Source organism: Hylaeus anthracinus, unplaced genomic scaffold (genome assembly GCF_026225885.1).
Source record: "Hylaeus anthracinus isolate JK02 unplaced genomic scaffold, UHH_iyHylAnth1.0_haploid 12001, whole genome shotgun sequence".
NCBI classification, from domain to species: Eukaryota; Metazoa; Arthropoda; class Insecta; order Hymenoptera; family Colletidae; genus Hylaeus; species Hylaeus anthracinus.
In genome coordinates this window covers 15695553-15718319 of record NW_026534348.1, presented here as the reverse complement: position 1 = coordinate 15718319, position 22767 = coordinate 15695553, and the positions used below count along the sequence as shown (strand labels likewise).

Sequence of the window (22767 nt, the reverse complement as noted above, 5' to 3'; positions counted from 1 at the left end):
GGAAACCTAAGTTTTAGGTTCAAAGAAACCTAGGTTCTAGGTTCAAGAAAACTTTGTGCCTCGTTTAGTGTTTATCCATCCCTCGCGATCTCTTGCAACATCGAGGCAATCGCAGTCAGAGCGATCTGCGTGAAAAAAATTCCGCGCCTTCCCTTGGTTGAAGATAACTGGTCTCAATTCTCGACCTCTGAGGGAGGAATTACCGTATCTACCACGAGGAGGAGACCATTTACCGAGTCCTCTTTAATATCCGAACCGTGAAAGCCGCGTCGATGCGAGGCTGAATTCAGGGTTCAATTAAAAACGAGGCGCAAGTTATTTCACCAGTGCGTCGTTTTCTAATTGGACCCTCTCGTCGTCGAGTGAGAAACACCTGAGGTAGGGGCGGGGGAATGTCGGAGACACGCACCGAGGCATCTCCGCGCTCATTACCAGATTGAAAGGGAAATGATACGTGCCAGATGTTTTACGTCGAGTGAATTCCGTCGAGCTTTTCCCGGAGTCCCTTGCCTCGAATCAGGGATACGCGCGAGAACACGTACACGAGCCGTGTTTTTTCGCCTGGAGAGTGCGAGTTATTACGAGGGTGCCCGAGGACCCTGGCAGAGGATCCTTTAGAAAAGTCTCAGGGTTAACAACAAAAATAAAATATCGCCCCTTTTTAAAAAATGCAGCCGCGCATTCACGGACGTGTAACGCCGGAACGGCTCGTTAACTGATAACGCCGCCCTCTTTTCCACTCTCGACCACCCGACTTGTTTAAACGGACGCCGTTCGCCGGTTACGTTGATCTAGATTGGCGGGGAAAAAATGTAGGGGAGGATACGAACGATTATCGGAATAATTAATGCGATTGATCGAGCTTACTCGCGGTAAAACCAACCCTTCGATGATAGATATTATTACACTCACAGGATATAGTGTAAATTATAGTGATTGAGGGCTGTAGCTAACACGATGTTCAGATTCTCAGCGGAGTATCCAACAGGAGTATCATGGGTTGTGATTCGTACACAGACCACCGGCAGTGATTGTGTCGAGGACTCGCGTGCTTTACGAATTTTTTAAATCTATATCCACGCAAATAGAGCCCACTCGCCACCACGTAACGATTTTATTGAATTTTCGATATATTTTTACGCGAAGAATCGCTCCCTTGTCGATCGAACCACGTTTCCGCCGCACCCTTGTATTTCACAACGGCGATATTGTCCGACATATTTACTTGCGCTGGAATTTGGGTGCATATGTTCACGAGGGTAGGACACTCGTGGAAAAACATCCGATTCCGAGGAAGATAACGAACATTCGCAAACAACCGTGTGCATTTGCAGGTTATATTACCGGGATTATTTGACGTTCAACAAATGAAAAATTCGGGCCGGGGTTCGTTTGAACGATGGTGTACACAATGGCACACGGGATGCTTGCTTGCACTTGTGTGGAGTGCATGGGGTGAAAAAGATCGGTGGTCCGAAGCTTCCATCTGCAGTAGACGAGAACATTACGCAACGGTGGTTTGGCTTGATTTTTAAAAAATTTCTAAAATTGGAGGACACTGTTCATTCATGCGTTTACACGGAAATGCTCGCAGAAGAGATGCTATCGTGGACAAACTATAATGCTCTAAACGCTAAATCAATTGCGATAACAGATTTCTTAGTATCCGCCATTTATACAGCGCAGTGGTATGTTATGGTTACGATATCAGCTGTTCCTAGTACTCGTAACGAACGTTTCAATACCTGTGGGAATAAAGTGGACTTCTGCCACAAAAGACGAGATACGGAACCGCGGTGCAGCCAGGAAACTCGTCGAACGGTTACACGCGAGCCAGACGCGAGTCTGATTCGTATCGAATGACTCGATCCAGTAACAAATCGAGGATCAATGTCTCGGGATCGCACGATCATCGATTTCACGGCTGGCGACCGATAGCCGTTGAAACGATGCTCAGTCGTTGAAACGACTAGGAGAAATCAGAAAAGTGGCCAAGACACGATGTGTAATCGATACAGGGGGATACCATGAAGCGCGACCAGAAACAGTTAGGATCGTTCCTGGCTGGACGTTTCGTTTAATTAACTAATCGTCGCGGCGATCTTATCGATCTAATCCCGCATGCGACAGTTAGCAAGCGAGCAAAGGGTATCTCGGCTTATAATCGAAACGTGTATCCCCGTTTCGTCGGTTCGTTGGTCGATTCATTTCGGTGGCCAGCTCGCGGGAACCCGTTATTAAAGCTTCGCGGTTACTTCGATCGTATCGGCGGTCGTCTAGTTTCCGCCCTAGCGAACAGGCGAGCTTGCCTTTCCTTCAGGTTTTCAGTTACTCCGACTCTTCCTTTTTCTAATCGACGAAACTTCGTTCTTCTTTGCCCCGCGGTTACTTCGTGTACTTTAAAAGTGATCCGGTAGATATCGATGCTATAAATAAAATAGAAATGAAACTAATTCTGCGGTAGGTAGAGATATAACAACGATGAAAGCTGACGTAAATTATTCCATTCGTGGAATACAATGGAATCTTGATACAAAAAAATATATATAGAAATTTGAAAGAGACGTACACCGAAAGTTACACAAATATTAAGAAATTTATGTACCTATACGTTGTAAACAGTGAAATTGCGCTCAAGGAACATGTGCAATCGAATCTTTAAGATTGTCGAAACAAAAATGGTTAAAATGTGTCGTTTATTGGAGAATCGTGAATGGTAACGCCCTGCCGATTTGGTCGTTGCGTTTCGCAAGGCGGAGCGTCGTCGTGACAGATACGGTATTAGAAAAAGTATGTTCTTGGATGGGGGGTAGATAACCTTCGGGTTAAATATTAAAAGTCGCATGAATAAACGCGATAGTGGTCGTATCTTAGTGGCCTGCTTGCAACGGCGCATACATATTCATGTCTCTTTGCTCTTACCGTTCCTGGTTGCAGGCTTCCTCCGCGTACGTGGTTACGTAGCCAACGTACCAGAAGACGATCAAATGGGGGAAGAGGGCCCAAGGTGTTGGTGGTGTGGCGCTATACCCGTGAAAACACGCGAACCACCCCGGAAATTTACGTCGAATCCACGGAGGAATTTTATGTCCCCGGGTCACGTGCCGTCGGTGGTTACGTGGGCATGTGCTTTACCGAATGAACGAGCCAGACCTTCATCGTCTCCCTAAAATTTTCGTTAAAGTCGACAGCTGCCGCACGTCCCGCCTGATAATTCCCCGCCGTAAGCCTGGATCGATAAGAGAAACTAATGTCTAAAGGAATTAGACGAGGCTTTGACTAATCCCGAATATACTCGCAGTCGGTTCCAATTTTTATTCGTTTTCTACGAAACACGGTAGATACCATCTTCGTGGCGTGATAAAATAAAGTTTTAATACAAAATTAAAGATTAAATAAATAAGCCACATCTGACTGCGACCAATAAGATACATCTGACTGCGAAGATGCAATTTGCTGCAATTTTCTAGATTCCATGATGAGATCAAGAATGGCAACAGGCACTCAAATACTAATCGAGGACATCTGTCCGAACTGGCGGTGCCAGGTGACCCGAATCGACTAATTTGGATGGCCCATCAGAAGATTTAACCTATCAGAGAGATATAGTATAATGTCAGATCGGCTGGCTGAATATTTTCGTTCTAGCTCGTCCTTTCGTTAAATGTAATTCGAACTCTCGGTTACATGAATCTTACATCACTCGTTACCGCGTCGTGTGAATCAAATCCGACTCTCAAATAGTATTTCCTGGAAATTGACCCGAAATATCTTTGGAAACTTAAAAAATTCAAGCTGAAGCGAGATTCACCTCCGAGACTCGCTAATGCGTTTCCACATCAATACTTCAGCGTTCGAACCGTTAATAACTGCTATATGATTCCATCAAAATTAGTTACTTAGGCTTATGGACCGAACAATGTGAAATTTAATTACTCGAGTAATACAAAGTTGGAGTTAACGTTGCCAGTATAAAATCATTTCCTATCATTCACGAGTTAATCAACACTCGCGATGACATTACTTACTTTGCTCCTATCTTCAAGGTTCCTGCCACTCCGACGCAACTCTTTTCAAGCAATCATACAAAGGACACAGCCTCGGATACGATCTAAACGCGTCACCAGGTGGATGACGAGGCAATCTTCAACGAACAAGCCCCGATAGTTGCCAAAAAAGGTTGGCGAGCGTTTCGTTCATGGCGAGAGTCAACCTGACGCTGATACCTCGCGAAACTATGCGGAGACGCCGATAACGACGTCGTTACGTACGCACAGGCGTGACGACTGATTAGAATCGGCCGTACGTTCTTGCCCCGGCGTTACTAATCGCGGGTCAACGATGTTACCTGGTACGATACGGCTGGTTCCGGCTTTAACTCGGCTCCAGCAATAATTTGTGCCGGGAAATGTATCGCGACATGGCCGATTGGCCATGCCAGCCTGTCCGCTAATCCCGCCTTGTCGATCTTGTGCACGCGAACACAGAACGACCAAGGATACGATACACGCTCGATTTACTTGATTCTTTTCCTCTGTTTTCGGTGGGAAATATTAACGCGGATTAGCGAGAGGACGCCGACGCGACGAGAATGGAGCAGGGTGACCCTGCGGTTAGAGGATTAACACGTTGGTTGACGCAACGTGTTTGAATAAAATGATGCAGCTGTCTGGACAGGTGTCAATTGTGGGATGATTTGTTCGATGTTTACATTGATTTTTAACAAAGTCGGAAAGGCAAAAGGTGGACAAGCGTCTAAGCTTGTTTGATTGTGTTAACGATCTTCTCGATTAGGGATTGTGGTAACAAACTTACAAAGTATCAACGATAACCTGTTAATGGCGAACGATAACACGGGATTTTAATTCTCATGAGAATCGACGTCGTCCTGGTAACACAGAATATTTTGCAAGCACGGTACGAGAGAAGTCGTGTATACGTGTTGCTCAAACTTCTCCAGCAAAGTACACTCGCGATAAATTAATCCCATAAGGATTAGGCTAACAATGTTTGAAGCAGAGTTGCGTCGAAACGTTACAATAGAACCGCGAATACGAGAGACTTCTACGCGTACTTTAGATGTGTGCTCGGTGATAACTAGCATGGAAGTGTACTCTAGGCTGGTATCTATGTACGCCGACAATTAAATATGTTCTCCGTGACGTTTCGCTGTGTTCTTAACGATAACTTTTGTTTCTTTCCCGAGGTGATTTTACATAGCGCGGAGGTGGGTGTTCTGCACTTTATCGGAGGATGTGTACCCGTACTGGGTGTGCCTAATGTATGTATCGACGGTTCGAGAAGTACCTCCTTTGGCGAATTGTTCTGTGACTCGCGAATATTAACCTGCTCCAAATGAAAGATTAGAAGTGAACAAATTTGTTTGAATCATGTATGTTACAGACGGTAATAATTTCTATTATTTACATGGACACGTGTGCGGCACCACTTTCGGTCCCCAAGCATTATACAAGGGTCGCACTCGCTGTTGTCTATATCACAAAAATTATCAACTGTCTACACTATTCCATGCCTATCGTTAGATATTCGTGTCATTCAGTAAAAGCTCGTTAAAATCAGAGGGATAGGGGGGCGACAGGTCGAGTCCTTCCCTCGTCAACCGGCTTTAACCCTTTCGGTGTATCGTACGGACGATTTACCAGGCGCCTGCACCACATTACCCCGCTCTATTTTCGCTGGAAATGATTCAGCGCGTTAACACGGCCAGCGCCGCGACGCTCCGCGCAACGAACAACGCTCGAGCGCCGTGCGACGTGCTCGCATATTCGGTCGTGTTCGAATTTCAGCTCGCGTGTCGGCTCCTGGCTACGTGTTTTCGTGTGCGTCCGCAACACCAGAGAGCCGGGGGGCGCGATCGACGACGATAGGGAGGACGGCGTCGTCGCAGAGCAAGCGTGTTCGAGCGGATGGACGCGCTGCCCCGGCGCCGACGCGTGTGTGTATGTGTACGCGAGCGACGCGTCCGAGATCGTGTGCGACAAGCCGACCGCGCGCCCCGTTAACCCTGGTGTGGGTAGGACAATGTTTTCATTAACTGAATACACGCCAGCCGTGGCTTCGACGCTTGGTCAAGCGTCGTCGCCTCTGTGCGCCGAAGGAACGTATCCTCTTGGCGGAATTTTCGCTCCGTGGAAACTCGATGGCTCCTGCAGGCTACAGAAGTCAATCGAACACCTTCGTTTTGTTGTGGGAGCGTGTAATTGTTTTGCCGAGGACTATCGGAGCTTCGAAGCTGGAGCTCTTTCATGGTAACGAGGTATGATAATACTCTTTCATGATAATGAAAGAATTGAGTTTGGGGTGAGAGAAGGGATGAGATCTACGCGAGAGGGCATGTACTCGAAGACCCATGACTACGGTGCTTCGTTACTAGAGGTCTATGCTGTCAGCTGATTTGCTAGAAAGTCGCTGGTGTCAGGGTTCACGGAGAGTCAACAGGAAACAGTGTGTGGCAATCCGTGCCGATGCGCCGAGGAGTACCATCAATGGGAGACTTAAAAACTCAGACCTCGGTCTCTAGTACGTCAGCAGTACGCGGTTCCATGTAAAGCGAGACCCGAGAGTGAGCCACCAGGCTCGGCATGCACCGACCAGAAGTGTTAAAATTCCCGTGCAACCTAAATAGTCAGAGAAAACACAGAGGGAGCCCTAAAGCGGGTCAAGTATAAGTTCTTTCGCCCACGTTTCTAAACAGACCAGTCGTCGTTCCCGCTTCCACGGTGCTTCGCGTACTTGGAACAACACCTGGCGCATCCACAACGCGCTCGACGTCGAACGCGATATTTAGACACGCCGCTAAACGCGAAAAACCACGCGCATTATTCTGCAACGCGCGACGCCTGGCTTTTTGTTCGAAGCTATCACTTAATTTTTCGCGGAGGAATAATAAAACTGACGGACGCCTGGGAGCGCGCTGGAGCTGGCACCGAAAACAACGATAATATATTCGTTGTTATTAAAAGGATATATCGCTCCTGTGTCACATGAAAAGAGTCGCTGGTAATCTTGACCGTTTTATACCGGGCAAAACTGGCGCGGCCGCTCGAGGCGGTATTCCGTGAAAAATATTCCGCGGCTTCAAACAGCGCGGGAGCGCCGCGAGAGCCGACACACACCGCGGCGCGTCGTTATTTCATAACGCGAAACGCTACCGTCCCCGGGTAAAAGGGAACGACACTTTCATATCTTTCCGCGCATTAATATCGCGTTACGACAAGGAGAACCGAAATCTAGGACACGACGTCGGCCAGCCGCGAAGAGTAATGCGCGCAGACTCGAAATATTAATGCGAGCCCCGTTGCACCAGACAGGCTTCCGACTGTCGCGGGACTGGTTTCTTTTTATCGTCCATCCGTTAGAAAATCGATCGCCCGAAACGGAACCAGAAAGATACCAGAAATTGTTGTCCAGGGCCGAAACTGACATGCGAGGAACGAGTATGGGAGACCTGAAGAAGACACTGATAAGGATTGGCATTCTGAAGCTATAGGTTTGGAGAGTTATACAGTCAGTTCCGTAAAAATTCGTACCCTCTCTGTTTCTTGACGGAATTTTTCTAAATGAAATGATAGGTTTGATGTTTGTAAATCAATTTTTCATTATAAATACATACATGTGTGGAAAGTTTATACATGTACGTATTTATTACGAAACATTTATGTTGAAGCAAGCTAACAATTTTATATGTTTCTGAAAACTCTACACACGATATATGTTTAGGATAACTGACAGTATATTAGAGATATTGTAGCCTTGTTTCGGTCTAGTATCCACGCAAAACAACAAGTAATATGTAATTTGCTTTAGAAATCACGTGAAAGAGTAGAGGAAAATAGTGAATGTTCGATAAGCATCGCGATCCAGGACGATTCAAGTCAGCGATCGTCCCGAAAGTGTTCTCGTCTCCTGAACTTTCCCCTGTTCGAAAAGTCGCGGTACCCGACGGTATCCGTTCTACTCGACTGCGAGATGTTAACGAAGAAGTGTAAGCGTCAACGAAAATTCGAGGCTCTCGCGATAATTGTCAGCACCGATTCTGAATTTTTCATCGCAACCGGAGGGACAACATCGCGATTATCCTCGAGACGGGCCGTGACCTCTTTCGTTGTATTCCGCAGACGTCGCGGTTCCGTCCACCGGAACGGAACGACCGAGAACGAGAGAGCTAGCAAGTCTGGCTGGTCGGACTTATTTGCACAGCCTGTATATTTAATTCACCTTGCATATACATGCCCCCACCGAGGGACGTTTTTTCTTCGTCGGGCCGACGAGCGCAGCGCGAAACTTTTAGGGATTGCGCGTGTTCGTCGGAATATATTTGCATGTTCCACTTTTTCCGCGTTTTTATTTACCCTGCCCGACTGGAAATTTGTGGCTCCCCGAGCGACGCGGCTCCTCCTTTCCCAGGACAGTCGCGAATTCCCAACACTGGTCGCGTTCTGCGCCCCCAGTCGCGGGGGACGACTTCGGAGTCGCCAAACACCGTGTTTAGTTCTAAGGTGTGGCGGGTGTAATCGCACAACAGTTTCTATGTTCCTATACATACCCAAAGTATCTCGTTTCCAAAAAATTCCAAGTATCATCCAAGTTTCGGGGCACCAAACTAATCAGATCCATTGATAGCGAACGGTGAATGACGAAGCTACCGATTGGACACTTAGTATTAGTCACCAGAGGAACGAACGCGTGTCCGTGACACGGAGCACGCGCCTAAACGTGCCTGAACGATCGGAGAAAGTTCACGTCGGCTAGCGGGGCTAGCTTATGAATGCCAATCGCGAGGCATGGGCATCCGACGCGTGTCCGACGCTCTTATCGGTTGTTGCAGTCGGAACAAGAAAGCAAAAGGGTGTTGGCCCCGATACCCGCGTTGTTTATGAATGGGTCGCGGCGGTGCTGGCGAATTAACGACCGGTCGATACTTCATCAACATTAATATATTAATTGCGCGTTTAATTACTCTGTACTCTTTGATCGCGCGATCCTGCCGTGCGGAGCAAATCGAGCAGAAATCGCTCGTTTACGGCTGGCGAACAGTTCCTTGTTGGCTACTTGGTATCCGTGTCGAGACTTCTTTGGTCCAACGACCGTGATGCAACGACGCTTTCCACGTTCGCTGGCTTTTGTCGAGCTATCGTGAGACTCGCCTTGGAGTTAATTCCTCGCGTTCGTACCGAACGGCTTGGTTCAACGTTTATGGAGAGACCCGTTACAAACGAAAGCTGACTTCGCCAAATGCTGCTATCTTTATGCTATGTGTCCATTTGTACCTTTTCGGTTTCGTTCGCGAGCGCTGCGAACCACGCGAGATTGCATCTCTAATTCTGCAGTGCTCTGTATACGACTACGCGCGAAAGGGATCGCCACGAGGTCGTATTAGGGACAACAGTTGGCTACTTTGCGGGAAGATGGGGAATGTTTATATTGAGCTGTTGACTGGGGAATTCCTTGATCTCGGATACTCTTGCTAGAGTAGTTGGACGCAAATGAAGACTGTTTCTGTAGTGTGAATGTAGCATAGTTCGAATTGATACAGGTCTGATACGTGTTGGGATCTTCATTATAGATGAAGTAAGTGAACGAATCGAGGATCGGTGATTTAACGCGTGGAAACGAACAGGAGTTTTAGAAGAAATTTTAGAGACTATAAAGCCAGAATTTGAGTCGTAAACTTCTGGTTTTGTTCATATCCATGATTCTGGTTAAAAGAGTTCCTCCGTCTGAACATGTCTGAATGTTTCTCGACAATACAAACTTAGAATTTAACTCGACTTCCCAAGTCTCGAGGTTGAAGGTCCAACTTCATTACTCTTCGCAACTTTGCATCGCTCACGCGTATTGGAGTTACAAAATAAGTCGAATTACGTCTGCGAAAAGACCCGTTACGAACGAATCACGACTTCAGGAAGTGCAATGCTTCTTTCGTGCTGTGTGTCTATTCAAGTTTCTTTTAAACCAGGCAATCTTGAATCTTGGTAGCATGGTTTGCATAAGCTCACGATATAAAAGGAATTAGCACGAAGTTCTATTGGGGCCAACAGTTGCAACTTCGCGTGAAGGTGAAGAATGTAAATGTCAAGACCCGAATTGAGTAATTTCTCGATAGCAAACGCATTATTTACCTTCTGAGGGTAATTGTTTTGTTTTGACATCAATCTTGGAAAAAGTAAAATTCTATTACCCGGAGCAGGTCTTGAACTTTCACTTCAGGGACTTGTATCTCAGCCTAGCATTCCTTCACGAATCCTCCCAAGGCTTCCCAAGTCGCCAGGTTAAATGTCCGACTCCGTTACCCTCGAAACCGTCAGCGTTGCTCACGCGTACAGGAATTTCAAAAGAAGTCCAATTACGAAGGTAATAATCGAAGAAGACGGTTCGGCGTCGACTCGCGCCGCTGCGTCGCGACGGCGTCTCCCCTCTCCGTCCTCTATCCTGCCACGGAATTAGTTGAAAATGTAATAAAGTGTTCGCCCGGTTTTTATCGAGCAGGTTTCAATCGCGGACGATGCCGGGCCAATGTCGAAGCGCCGTTTCCTGCGGACGTGACGGTCTTCGAGTCTTGGCAGCTCCATTATCTGCTCCATCAATCGGCCAATTCTTCCCTTCGCATAGTCGATGCACCAGCACGCGGAAGAAAGCGAAGAAGGTAGGAAAAAAAGTGACGATGAAAAGCGCGGAAGATGGCGGATGGCAACGGAACAAGGGAGGAGGAAATGGTTTCATTAAAACAATCCCGGTGGCTCGTGGCGCTTGATCGAAACCCCGTGTACAGAATAATGAGCGTGTGTCGTGCGTGTGGATGTGTCGGTGAACGTGCGCACACCGGCGCACAACGCGTTCCGTACGAGCTCGCGTAAATGCCCCTGCACACCGAATACGGGCAACGCGGGATTAACTTTCCCGTTGAACGCAATCGAAACTTTGTACTCTCGCTGTTATCGTAATTCACCGTTTTGCGCGAGTAGCTAATTAGCCGAGCCTTAAACGCGTATCGTTTTCTCCTTTGACGTCGCGATCGTCACAGTATCGAGGAGTGTTCTGGTCTGTCGCCCTGGGAAAAGAGATTTTCTTTATGTTTCGAAAAGATGGGGAACTCGAGACTGTGCCCCTCAAGTTATTATATTTCATGTTAGAGAAAAGGGAACACTCAAGTTTACGAGAGCTTGCGAAAAGTGAAGTTTTACTTCAAAGCATCGCTGTTTTAGTATTACATGCAACTTGAGTCGCATTCCAGTAACGCTGCATCGTACAGTCGTTCGAACGACTCTTGTTTTCCACCGAGGTTTCGTGACAGTCTGGAGATTCGAATCAAACAGTGGTTGATATCCAGGAATCCTCGGGTAATTGAAACGATTTTTCCATGGATAACCGAAGCTAAATTACCCTTACACCGTTTCTGTTTATTCAATACTCGTTCAATACTCGACTGTTTCACTTGAAAGCAATAAGATATACAAATGACGAAATTTTCTTTTATTTCCAAGCAGGGGGATAGACCTGTCATTAAGCTAATAATCTGATCATTATTGACAAAATTGCTAAGTATGCTAAGAATTTCATCTCAAAAAGAAAATATAATTCGCTGTAGCATAATCGTGGTATGCGAATGGCTTAAAATTCGGCGGTTTGCGTACGTGCGTGCCGCGACGGAACGCGAAAAGCGGAACGCCATTGCGGGAGCGTGAGCGAGCGCGTCGGTGGCGCTCGGTGAAATGCGTGTATCCGAACAATTAGATTCCAGGGCGGCCCCCGCCCTCCGCCGGGGCGACCTACCCCGCGATAATATGTACGTACTAGAAACTCTCGTGTTTTCTGTTAACGTATCGCGAAAACATGAGAAATAACGTTTCCCGTTGCCGTATCGTGCCGTGACGCCGAGTTAAAGCGACGTCGTCCTGCTTGCCGTGTAACGCGACGCGCCCCTAATCGTGAAATGATATTTCCAGCTGGCTGTGCGACCGCCACAAGCGCAGCCACCTCTTTTACGAGACGTATGTGTGTGTGCGAGCGTAAAAGGCCTCAGTGCTCCTCGCGAGGGAAAGAACGAGAATTACTGAAAAAGAGAGGCGGAAAGCGTGGAATGTTGCTCGCGTTCGCGACCGTCGTATATCCGCAGCGATATAACTTATTTTGTTGCGAGGTTGACCGGTTGGGGGAGATTTCGAAAACATCTGGGTTACGTCTGGATTAACGCGAGGAAACCCGCGGTATGCGATTGATAATACTCTCAGAAAGATGCAACGAAAAATGTAGAAACTTTCTTTGTTTAACTTGATGTTACATAAATGGTCTGGTAACCCTTTATGGGCCGGTATAACTTTCAGATCACATGCTAACACTTTACCGATATTTTACCAAATAATTGTAGTTTTAAAATTGAAAATCTTTTTATTCTCGAACAGCCGAAATTCATGTCACGTTATATGGTAAAACATGCTGTGAAGCGATGAAATGGGTGGGTAGCAGCACTATCAATTAGAAATATCAAAGTAAATGCTTTGCAAGTAGTCTGCAGACAAAACATTGGCCCATAGAGGGTTAAAAACTTCTATCTTTAAGGGTATTTATTCGCAAAACTGCTCCAACAGCAGCAAAACGATGACTTAAACAACCCCTATTTCTACATAAACTACAACGCATATTAATTTAAACCAAATCCCAAGTCCATAAATGCAGCCACCCCTTGAGAAACCTCTAGTTGCCCACGAAAACGGGGAAAAGTGAGAGCAATTAAAAACGAAAAATACTGGAACGTTATTCGTGCTTGCTACCACCCTATACATGAACAGCGATGACTTGTTTCGTTGCGATGTAGATCAGCAAAGGGGAGGTTTGCAAAGTATCTGGGTCGTATGATCAATTCGCGATAACCCCTGTCTTAATTCCTTAGATAACCATGGCAGAAACTGGCGGGAATTTCGACGTGTGCGTGAATCGAATTCGCGCGACCATGAGGCATTGTCCGACCCAGGGCGCGATATGTTTAATTAATCGTCGAGCAGGGAGCACCTGGAAGGGTGTAATTGACGGTATTACGACGCGGCGTTCGCGACACGCGCACACTCTGTCGTACTTCTTCATTCATCGAGCAATTAGTGTGTTTACCTTGGCTCTCAAAAGGCTTGGAGACCGATTTAAAGAAGATTACGGGATCGTAATTGGTGGCGCGTCACCCTTCGCGCTAACGAGAGGCGCGAGAGTTATGTGCGACACGGCCTGATCCACGACCATGACGCAAAGTGCTGCGGCGTCACAGAAAATTAATCTCAAATCTCGATGGTCATTATGACAAGGAATACTGATCAAGTTGGTCGAAGAAGCAAAATTTATATACGATTTAAATAGTAGTACAGGGTGTGTGAGCTAACTAAAATTGTTGGCTTGCAGCAAGAGGAGATAAAAGGTTCAGTTCCAGGCACTAGGTTCCAATGCTACTGCAAGTTAAGGAGACACACTGTCTACCTTTTAAATAAATAAGTAAAAACCCGTGTCGCGACTGGGACAATCCGTGCTCCATCAAAAGACCTTCGATCGTTGGTCCTCTGTGTCGAGACCCAACTCGGAAATTCTATATCCTGCCAGGACGCCGTGGTAGAAATAATTTGATTAATGAAGGTTATTTAAATTAAGCCGGGACACCGCATCTCCTTAGCGACGGGTCAACGCTCGTTGACACCGAACGACTCTCTCAAAGAAGAGCCTCGTGCCCGCAATGGTCGCGACGATGAAAGTTAAACGCCCAGCTTCGAATAATAATGCGAAGTAGGAATTATTTTCGCCCTTTGTATCGCGCCACGCGAAGGGTTCGCGTCCATTGTTCGTCGTCGAAGAGATTACGTGTAGCGGTGACGAGTCTCGTTACATGCAAATGACGAGACTTTCTTCAGGACCGATGGGATTTTAAACTCGTGGACAGGTCCAATCGCTCTCGACGGAGAGCTACTTGCTCGACACTGAAAGTAAAATTAAGTACTGTTTAAATTACCTGTATTCCGATGTCAATACTATGCGCTTCTCTGCATGCGTGAAGTTGTGTAATCCAATGCACTGGTATGTTAACCTCTCCTGACTAGTGTTGGTTCGTCTGAAAAAACAAAAACAAAAATTCAAACCGTTATTGACTTACAATATGTGAGGTAAAGTCACCTGTGACACATTCAACATTTCTAAAAAACAAATAAAAACTATTTGTACCGTCTTGTTGCTTCGATTGAATCCGAAAGACCCGGAGAAGTGTCTCAATCCACGCTAATTACCTCCACGTACAAAGAATTTTCCCGCTTACGAATAAATAAATGTAAACACCTGAAAAGTATGGGTGGTCTGATCGAAATCACCGATGTCGTCCCCAGGAGTTATACGGTAAAGCGTCATGGCAACGGAGATCTGGCGTTGAATGGAAAAGCCGCCACGCGTCACCTTTGAAACGCTCAGACGAAAGCGGAACGGCGAGAACGCCGCGCACAAAGTTGCCGAATTTTCGTTGCAATTTAAAAACTGGAACCGAGCTCACCCTCCGGTGTTTCGGCAAATATTTATCCGCGCCGCGAGTGGCAGGTAATTTAGACAGATCCGCCTCTGGGCACCTGGCGTGTGTATCGCGGAAGGCTTTGAATTGCGCGGGGAACGTTTTACTCTCGCACGGATGGTGATTTCGGGTTAAACTCCTCGCAATATTTCCACGGGAACGATCGTCGTTCGTCTACGACGTGCCTTCCGGGAGGTCCTGCGTCCTGGCATTCCAGACCGTTGACGACGCGAGTTAAAAGGAACAACACGGGCCGAGAGGGTGCACAAGTGCCTCCGTGGAGAGACTTTTCCACCCGGGGCACGGTATTCGTCACGAAACCGGACTTATCGCCCCTCCAGGTCCTATATACACTGTGTCACGGGGTTTGTTTTGAAGACGTGACTTAACCAAAATAAGTTCGGCAAACATTTGATCCGGCAGCTTCGTCCTCCCTCGACGGGATCGTGTTTAGAGGATGTCTTCGTGGACCGTCGTGGAAACCAGCTACCGTGTAAATACGGGGAAAAGATAAACGGTGGACGAAGTGGTTGAAATTGATCGACGATGACGGCTCGATAACGAAATGCACACTGTGCCCGACACGATCGTCATCGGCTTTGGCGAAACGATGGCGGGCGGGAGCTTGTTCGGTCGAGTTGGGAGTGTGTTGGTGGTATTTAATACCCTAAGGCTGTTTGAGGGTAGGTATTGAAAAGGCTATTGCAATAAACATAGTAAAGGCTTTAGGTATTGAAATAAGTACTCTGGCCAAAAAGGTCTCTAAATGTCACTTGACCTATTCACCTACCCTCGCATGTTGGACTTCATTCCAACGCTGATTCCATTAAAATTTGTTTATAGATACAATACATTTGTTCTGTATATACATGAATTTGAGTGATTTGATTTTTTTTTCCTAATATACTTATCGCCAATATTTAAGTGTGATTCTTTCATTACTCTCATCTGCACCTCATTTTAACAAAATTATTACCAGAATAGCTTAACGACTTCTGCGTAAATGAACCAATGTCTTTTCTATGTATACGCTCTTGTGTATACCCTAAAACTAGTTTTTCCAGGTCAACGATATTCACTTCGAAAGCAAACCCCAGTCTATTTGCGTAGAAGCGGGTACGTCGCAATTAGAATAATTTTCGGTAAACAGTAGTTAGTTTTCTTTGAGAGCAGCAACTGGAAGTTATTGTTTATGAGCCGCCGTCGATTCCTAGCAGGCAACGCGAACTGGAGCAACGCGAACTGGAGCAACGCGAACTGGAGCAACGCTCGTTGATAGGGACTTAAACTTAGGCGTAAGATCGAAACTTTTAGATGATACGCGTTGGCGATAACAATCTCCAATGCCTCCCAGACGTCGAATTAATATTGACTTAACCTATTTGCGCCCCGCCATCTATGCACAGGGTGTTGATAAAAATCAGTCTTCAGGGTCTTCTTTGATGCTTGACGGGTCACTTAGGAGAAAATAATATTGATTTGTCTGAGAAGTCCATGCCGATTTTTGGTAGGTAATATAGATCTGAATATATCGAAATGGTTGAAAACAAATAATATGTATACATCCCTTAAAAGGTGGAATGATTGTGGAACACAATGGCACCTATGTTAATGTATATCAAAATTCAAATGTGTCTTGGAATTTTTCTTAAAAATTGCCACGAACTTCCTGGACAACCTTATAGTTTCCTTTTATAATTTAAAACTTATACTTTTTGAGTACTCAAATATTTGGTCCAGGTATAAATGGTAACATAAAGGTACCCTTCGAATCCCGACGACACCAAGACGTCGATACTACCAACCGGAGCAGCTCGACGCGAAACATTTATTTCCCAGGACGTGACTTAATTAAAATATTTGACGGTGGAAACCGAGAATGTTTAGCTTCAGTTTGCGAAGTAGTCTGGAGGCAGGAAACGATTATTTACACTGACGTCGAGTGGTGCGCGAGGAGAGGACATGTCGATTCCGGAACCGCGCGCTGTTACCCAAGCCAGGAAGAAAACGGTAGGGGAGCGAGTAAGATGCTCGACGCTCGTTTTCGAACTTTGTATTAGAGTAATTTACCCGCTCGCATTTCATTACGAGTCGATAAAACAAAGAAATCCTCATCGTTCCACAAAACGAGGGACTTCGTCTCGCAAAGTAAATTGAAAAGCGCTACCCTGACGTAGTCAACCCACTCGTGCCCTCTGTGAGTTTTTCAGCTGTGTCTTCGCGTAAGTGGCAGGAAACCAGGGATTTTAGAAGCACGAATATTTAAAGATTTATAACCGACGCGATTCGAAGCTGTGCGCTCGAATCGTCGCGTTTCCCGCGCGATTTTTAGTGCGAAACGATATCGAGTAATGCCTCGTGCATCGATTCGCCGAACTATTTCGTTCCTCGATATCTTGGCGCGCGAGAATATCGAGGCACTTTCCTTCGATTCACCTGGGAAAAAACCGCGATACAAAAATTGTTTACCAGACTTTGGAGATTGAAGCAAACACCAATTTTCATTCCTTGACGCGAAACGATTTCTGCGCTCGGGAAAACACGGTTTAGCGCTTGATTTTTCGACGGGTAACGAGAAAAACAGTTTTCCTTCCGTGAAATCAAAGAGATTAACTTGGAAGGCGACTGCGGGGATTCATCGACAATGCGACTGGTAACCGACGTTTGCCTTCGGAAGTTAAGCCTGAGCAAGAAAGAAGGACTATTCGCCAACCGTCGTTGACAAAAGACAAGATTTCCAAACGAGATACCTCTCACCCTGTTTCAATCAACCCTCGACCCCTGACCCCCTGGAAAAGTTTGTGGGAGGATGACGGAGCACTGGCTTCTTCTTGCGAGTTTCGCCACGTGGTTGAGGAACTTCTGCATTTGCATTTCGCGATTCTCTTCCAGCAAGTGCAACTGGTCCAGTTTCTACGTTATTGTGTGGCCGTTGTGCCTTGGAAAATGGTTTCCAACGCAACGATAAAACTATAACGTTCAGTTACCAATGAATTGAGATTCACGGTAAGTTCTAAAAAAAATGAAAAGTTTGATTGAAGTTAAGCTATGCAAGCTAACTATCATCACGTAAATACGAGTAAGAGTAGTTGATCGCCAAGAGCTTCGACTCTATCGTTCCTTCTACCAATTTGTCCATTAATTGTATTCGCCATCGGTGCAGCAGCGATAATTCAATACAGTCCTCGCAGCGATTAAAATATTTTAAAAGAGCGCGTCCATTAGCTGCAACCGCATCAGCCGGGGCAGCCATACTTTTAATGAAAAGAACCCCGTCGGCTGTTTTTCTCGTCGGCTACGGTCGCGAGCGCGTTGAACCGCATTTTCTCGGGGCTGCTTAGGATTAATAGCGCGATTCAAAATAATTGCGCGATACGCCCGGGACGGCCCGGTGTTCCGTGACTCAATTTTCAATTTTCATCCAATTTCCAGCGAGTCTGGCCCATCGGAGCTCGGTTTATCGTGCGAAAGAGCACTTTATTCGGGTAACCAGCCGGCAGCTTCGTGATACACGAGCGTCCATCGCGGATCATCCTGGTTAAGGTAGCCACTCTTCATCGCAGATTCCACTATCCTAGTTTTATTACTTTCCTGGGTGTTATCGAACGCAACGGAGGTGAAACATTTATAGCGGTCAGAATTTCATCTCTCCATCTGTGTTTTTCGATTTTCTGGAGCGCTACGAGCACTGAAATCGCGAGGAAACCAATTGTTGGATGTGTATGTGTGGAGCTCTGGTTTGCCTTTTATCGGGAAGCTTCGATAAACTAATTTCGAGAATGTTCTGCAACGACGCTTTTTTTCTCAACCTGGCGGATAGGAGGCTGCGCCTGATAAAGCGTCAAGGAGAAGCGAGATGGTATCTTGCATCGATCAGAGAAATGGATGAGCCGCAGCGGGGTTAATAGAGAGCGTGTAAGTTGGGGTACCTCGCGCCACCTCGTCTCGCTTCGGAACAAAGGTGGTTAGAAAGTAACGCGAACAGCAGACGAGCAGAGGAGAGAGAGTATTTTCGAGCGAGCAGATAGCATCCCAAAAGATTTAGAGGGTCAGCGCTGCAATTAGCGATGTTTAGAAGCGAATTATGAGGCCGTATATCTCGTGCTCCCTGTATCTCCCTTTCTTCTTTCCTTCGTTGCTTCTCTCTCGCCGTATCCTCGCTTGAGTCTTCCCTTTCACCTCTTTCATATTACACTCCATCTCCGGACACACACACACACGCGCACACGCACACACACAGGTGGAGCACGCACGCACACAGGTGGAGCACGCCATTATCGAGTCCTAGATTCACCTGCGCACGTTTCGTGCACTGTTCGTTTATTTATTTCTTCCTTCGACAAATACTCTCGATTGCACTCACGCCCGAGGACTGGGGGAATCTGGCCACTGGTTCGCCAGGTTACGATAGGTACGCGAAGCTCTTACCTCGCGACACTTATCGACGATTCACCGTATTTCGGAAGTCGTTCATCGGAAGAATATGAAATTTTGTATGACGACTTCCATACAATGACTTCTAGACATCGACGATGCCATTGAATTTTCTAAGAAGTTACGACACGCTTTCTAACGTCATTCTCTGGATACACCTTATGATTCTAAGCAAGAAACGATTAACAATTTTCATGTTTTCGAAAACACGAGGGTTTCGTCGTCATCCTAGCTTGCGTTTCATACTTTCACGCCATCATTTTTCCCGTGAATTTTTCGAAAAATCTTTTTGTTCACTCTTCGTCTTTGAACGAAACCCTTTGAATTTCCCTCCTCTCTTCCCCCCTTCTTCTTGGTATATACGTTTCAAACAGAAAATATAGAAAATATATTGTGGCAAAGAAAGGCCGGAGAAGAGGACTTCGACTGTAAGAGCAAAGTACATTTCATCCTTCTTCGAAAATACAGCTTGTGCCGACGCGCTAGACGGGTATTTTATTTTCCGTCAGTCTCATCGTTGTCGATCGAATCGCTTATATATACATACACATATGTACAGACACGTATTCTGTCGGACGGAGACAACGACGAGAAGAACGAGGACGCCAGACAATGAGAAATGATACTTCCCACGCGCTTCTGCGCCATTGACAATTTTTTCTCCGCTGTTTGCTTCAACATTAGAGATAATACACGAGAGAAATACACGAAAGACACGCGAATTGCAAGACTAAGAGGTGGTCGTCGTTCTCAACTAAGAAGTTTTGATAATTCAATCCTCTGACGCAAACGTAATATTTCACAGTAAAATGTGAAGAAAGGTTCACTGTACTAAAATTCGAAGATGTGCCCGAGGAGGTGACAATTCCTGGTTTAGTCTCTCCAGGGTTAACCGTCGCGTTACACTAACAACGATCCGCGGACGAGCTTGGGGGTGGATATCAGAAAAACGTCGAAGGAAGGTAGTGAAATTGCAGGAGGGTATTTTCCATGGTAAAAATACATTCGACCGAATCCTTCAGCCTTGTACCTACGCACCTCGAAGAAATATGGAATAGCAGACGGAAGAAAGGGCCGTAAAGGAAACTTTTCCCCCGACGTTTATTCCAAACTTCAATCGTCCTGCTCAAATCCAACTTTCCTATCTCTTCGACAGGTGCATCGAACGAACGCCCCACCTCCCGCGAACGTCATTTTATTTCCACCCACCCACGATTCTTTTAAACTCTTCTCAGGGCCGTTTCACCTCGGCCATCAAAGAGGATCCAGGAGGCCAGGATTCGATCGAATCCACGCAGCAGAAGGGACAAAGTACTCGCAAAGTAGCGTTTCGGTCGTAAAACAACGTCCGCGAACGGATAAGCATCTCGTCGCGCGAACTTCGTCATGCATTAAAAATAAACATTTCGCTTAACGCGAGGATTTCGTGTCGCAGTCGTTCGAAGCGACTGCTGCCCGAGCGGAATTACCACCCCCGACGCGGTGAAAACTTTTTCTCCAGACTTTCTGCAGTCTCTTTGGTCTCTGACTGCGTCCCCTGTTCCCGAATTTCTCTGCTTTCCGGCTCTCAGACCGAGACAGGCAAAATTTTCCACTTACAGAAGAATTTCGAATAACGAATAAAAGATGACGAGTTTTCCATCCATTGTTGGGCGAAAAGAAGCCGACGGTTTGTAGCCTTTTATTTAATTTAATATCAGACGAAAGAGCTTGCGGAGCTTTTGGTGGACTAATCCACTTTAAAACTCTAAATGAACTGAAATTTAATGTAGATTCACCGTTGAAATATCACCCAACCGAGAATGGTAAACTTCCCTTCCAGGATCTCGTCTCCTTCAGGAGCCTCGATCTCTTCGTCTGGAGCTCTCGATCGTCGACCCCGCGGCGCGATCCCTTCCCCCCCGATGAAAGCTGATTTGCAGGAACCATCGGTTGCCGAAGAATCGGTTGTTTGTAGTTCCACCTTTAATCCGTTCGAATGGGCCGCGAAACAAACGACGAGGTATAAAAGGGGTTTTTCGCGTCGACTTTAATCGTTCCAGCTCAAAAAGAACCTGGGAAGACCAGAACTCCGCCACTTGAGGCACGAGGCACGGAGGAAGGGGGAGCTCCAATCAAGCGCAGAATCGTTAGCAGGTATCAATGAACCCTCCGTTCTCTGCTTCAAGAATTAAATACAGTTTTCATACACTCGTCGAACGGGACGAAAACGTGACGCGCCAATTTATTCCGCAATTCGGGACCCCGACCGACCGCTGGACGTTGTTTGATCGTGTTTTTCAACGAACCGTTAAATTGTACATTTAATCGTGCCTTCGATGCGAAGATCTGCTCTGGGAATCGCTGAAACGAACATTTTCGATACAGCGACAAAATTATTTCGGTATCATTTAAAGAGATAGACCAATGGGACTGTGATCATTCGAACCGAAGAGGATTTTATCGATCGAATATCAGAATGTGATCGAGATCCTCGCGAGCAGTGGAAGTAAAGGAGCGATCGTCATCGAGGGGACCAGCAGCTTCCGTCGTTTCCTTCTCCGATGCTTTTCTTTTGGGATTGTTAGTAGACAATCCGGAGACAGAATTTAGCGGGAAAGGGCGAAGAAAAGTTGAAGGAAAGAGCCAAAGGGGGACGAACTCGGGCCAGTCTACTGTGCGAACCAGTCATAGCAGCTAGTTAAGAACTTCTTCGACGTCGGTCTCGTCGAAACCGAAGCCATTCTCGGCTTATAACGATGTAATAATAAAACCGAGCGTCTAACGATCGGATCGTGTTTCCCGGAGACGCCGGTCCACCCCGAACAATGAAACGTATATTTTCTTTCCGGTCATAATCAAGCAATCCAATTGTGGTGACCTGCAGCCGGGGGATAATGTCTCTCGTAAACTTTCGAGACAGCTTTTCGCGCTTAGCGATCGTTCGTTTAATTCGCTTCTTTTTACGACGAAACTCGCTTTATCGGTCGCCTCGCGATTACCACCACCTACGCTCGAACGTTTCACTCGAGATACTCCTTTTAAGAGTCTTCGATATCGAATCGATTCTCTGGAAAATGAGACTTTTAAGAGAGAGTCGACTTTTAAATTAATTATACGTTGCGGTTAGATTGTTTTTATGTACATTCATATGGTCATTTAGAAATGGTTTAAAAAATGTTTTATGCCAGTCTTAGAGAGTCACTCCAGTCATTTTTATTGAAAATCGACTCCAGAATGGATTTTTTCACAGGACTAGGAAGCATCCTCGGTTCCATCCATCCCGATAACAAATTGCGGCGGGTTCGTCGCCAAATAGATCGTTCACGCGAATTGTAATACGAGCTTTACACCGTGCATTTATTATCGCTCGTAGCCGGGGTTCGTTTTCCATGTTCGTGAATAAAAGGGCTGAAATATGGCGGGGGACCTATTTCTCTTAGCGAAAACGCGTGCACAACATTTGCTCTCACGGGCGATTGGTTCGTTGGTAGATAGCGGTCTAATGCGTGGACACGATGTATATAGAATTGGGGGAGGGCGTGGAGGATGGAGAGGGTGAATTATTGGCGAAGTTCTTCGCAGACATAACGGTGAACGACGAAGAACGAGACTCCTCTCCGAAGAGGAAGATCGACTTGCGGATACGCGAAAAAGTAATTTGCGACTGGATCCCCTCGAGGGTGACCATAAAATTCCACTTTTTGGCTCGTTTCTTCCCCATAGGGGATATTCCCCGCGATACGTGCAGACTGTATCGGTAACGAAACGGGAGGCCAATTATAATTCAGATTCGCGCGCTCCGT

General features: G+C 46.3%; 1 protein-coding gene across 1 annotated transcript in view; it reads right to left on the bottom strand.

The window, feature by feature from the left end:
- The window catches only part of LOC128890556 (latrophilin Cirl-like), a 446697-nt gene that overhangs the window by 380771 nt on the left and 43159 nt on the right, over positions 1–22767 (bottom strand). Inside the window, exon 2 of the mRNA XM_054149140.1 lies at positions 14006–14104. The gene's annotated coding sequence lies outside the window, so the exon portion shown is untranslated. The remainder of the gene's footprint in view (positions 1–14005; positions 14105–22767) is intronic.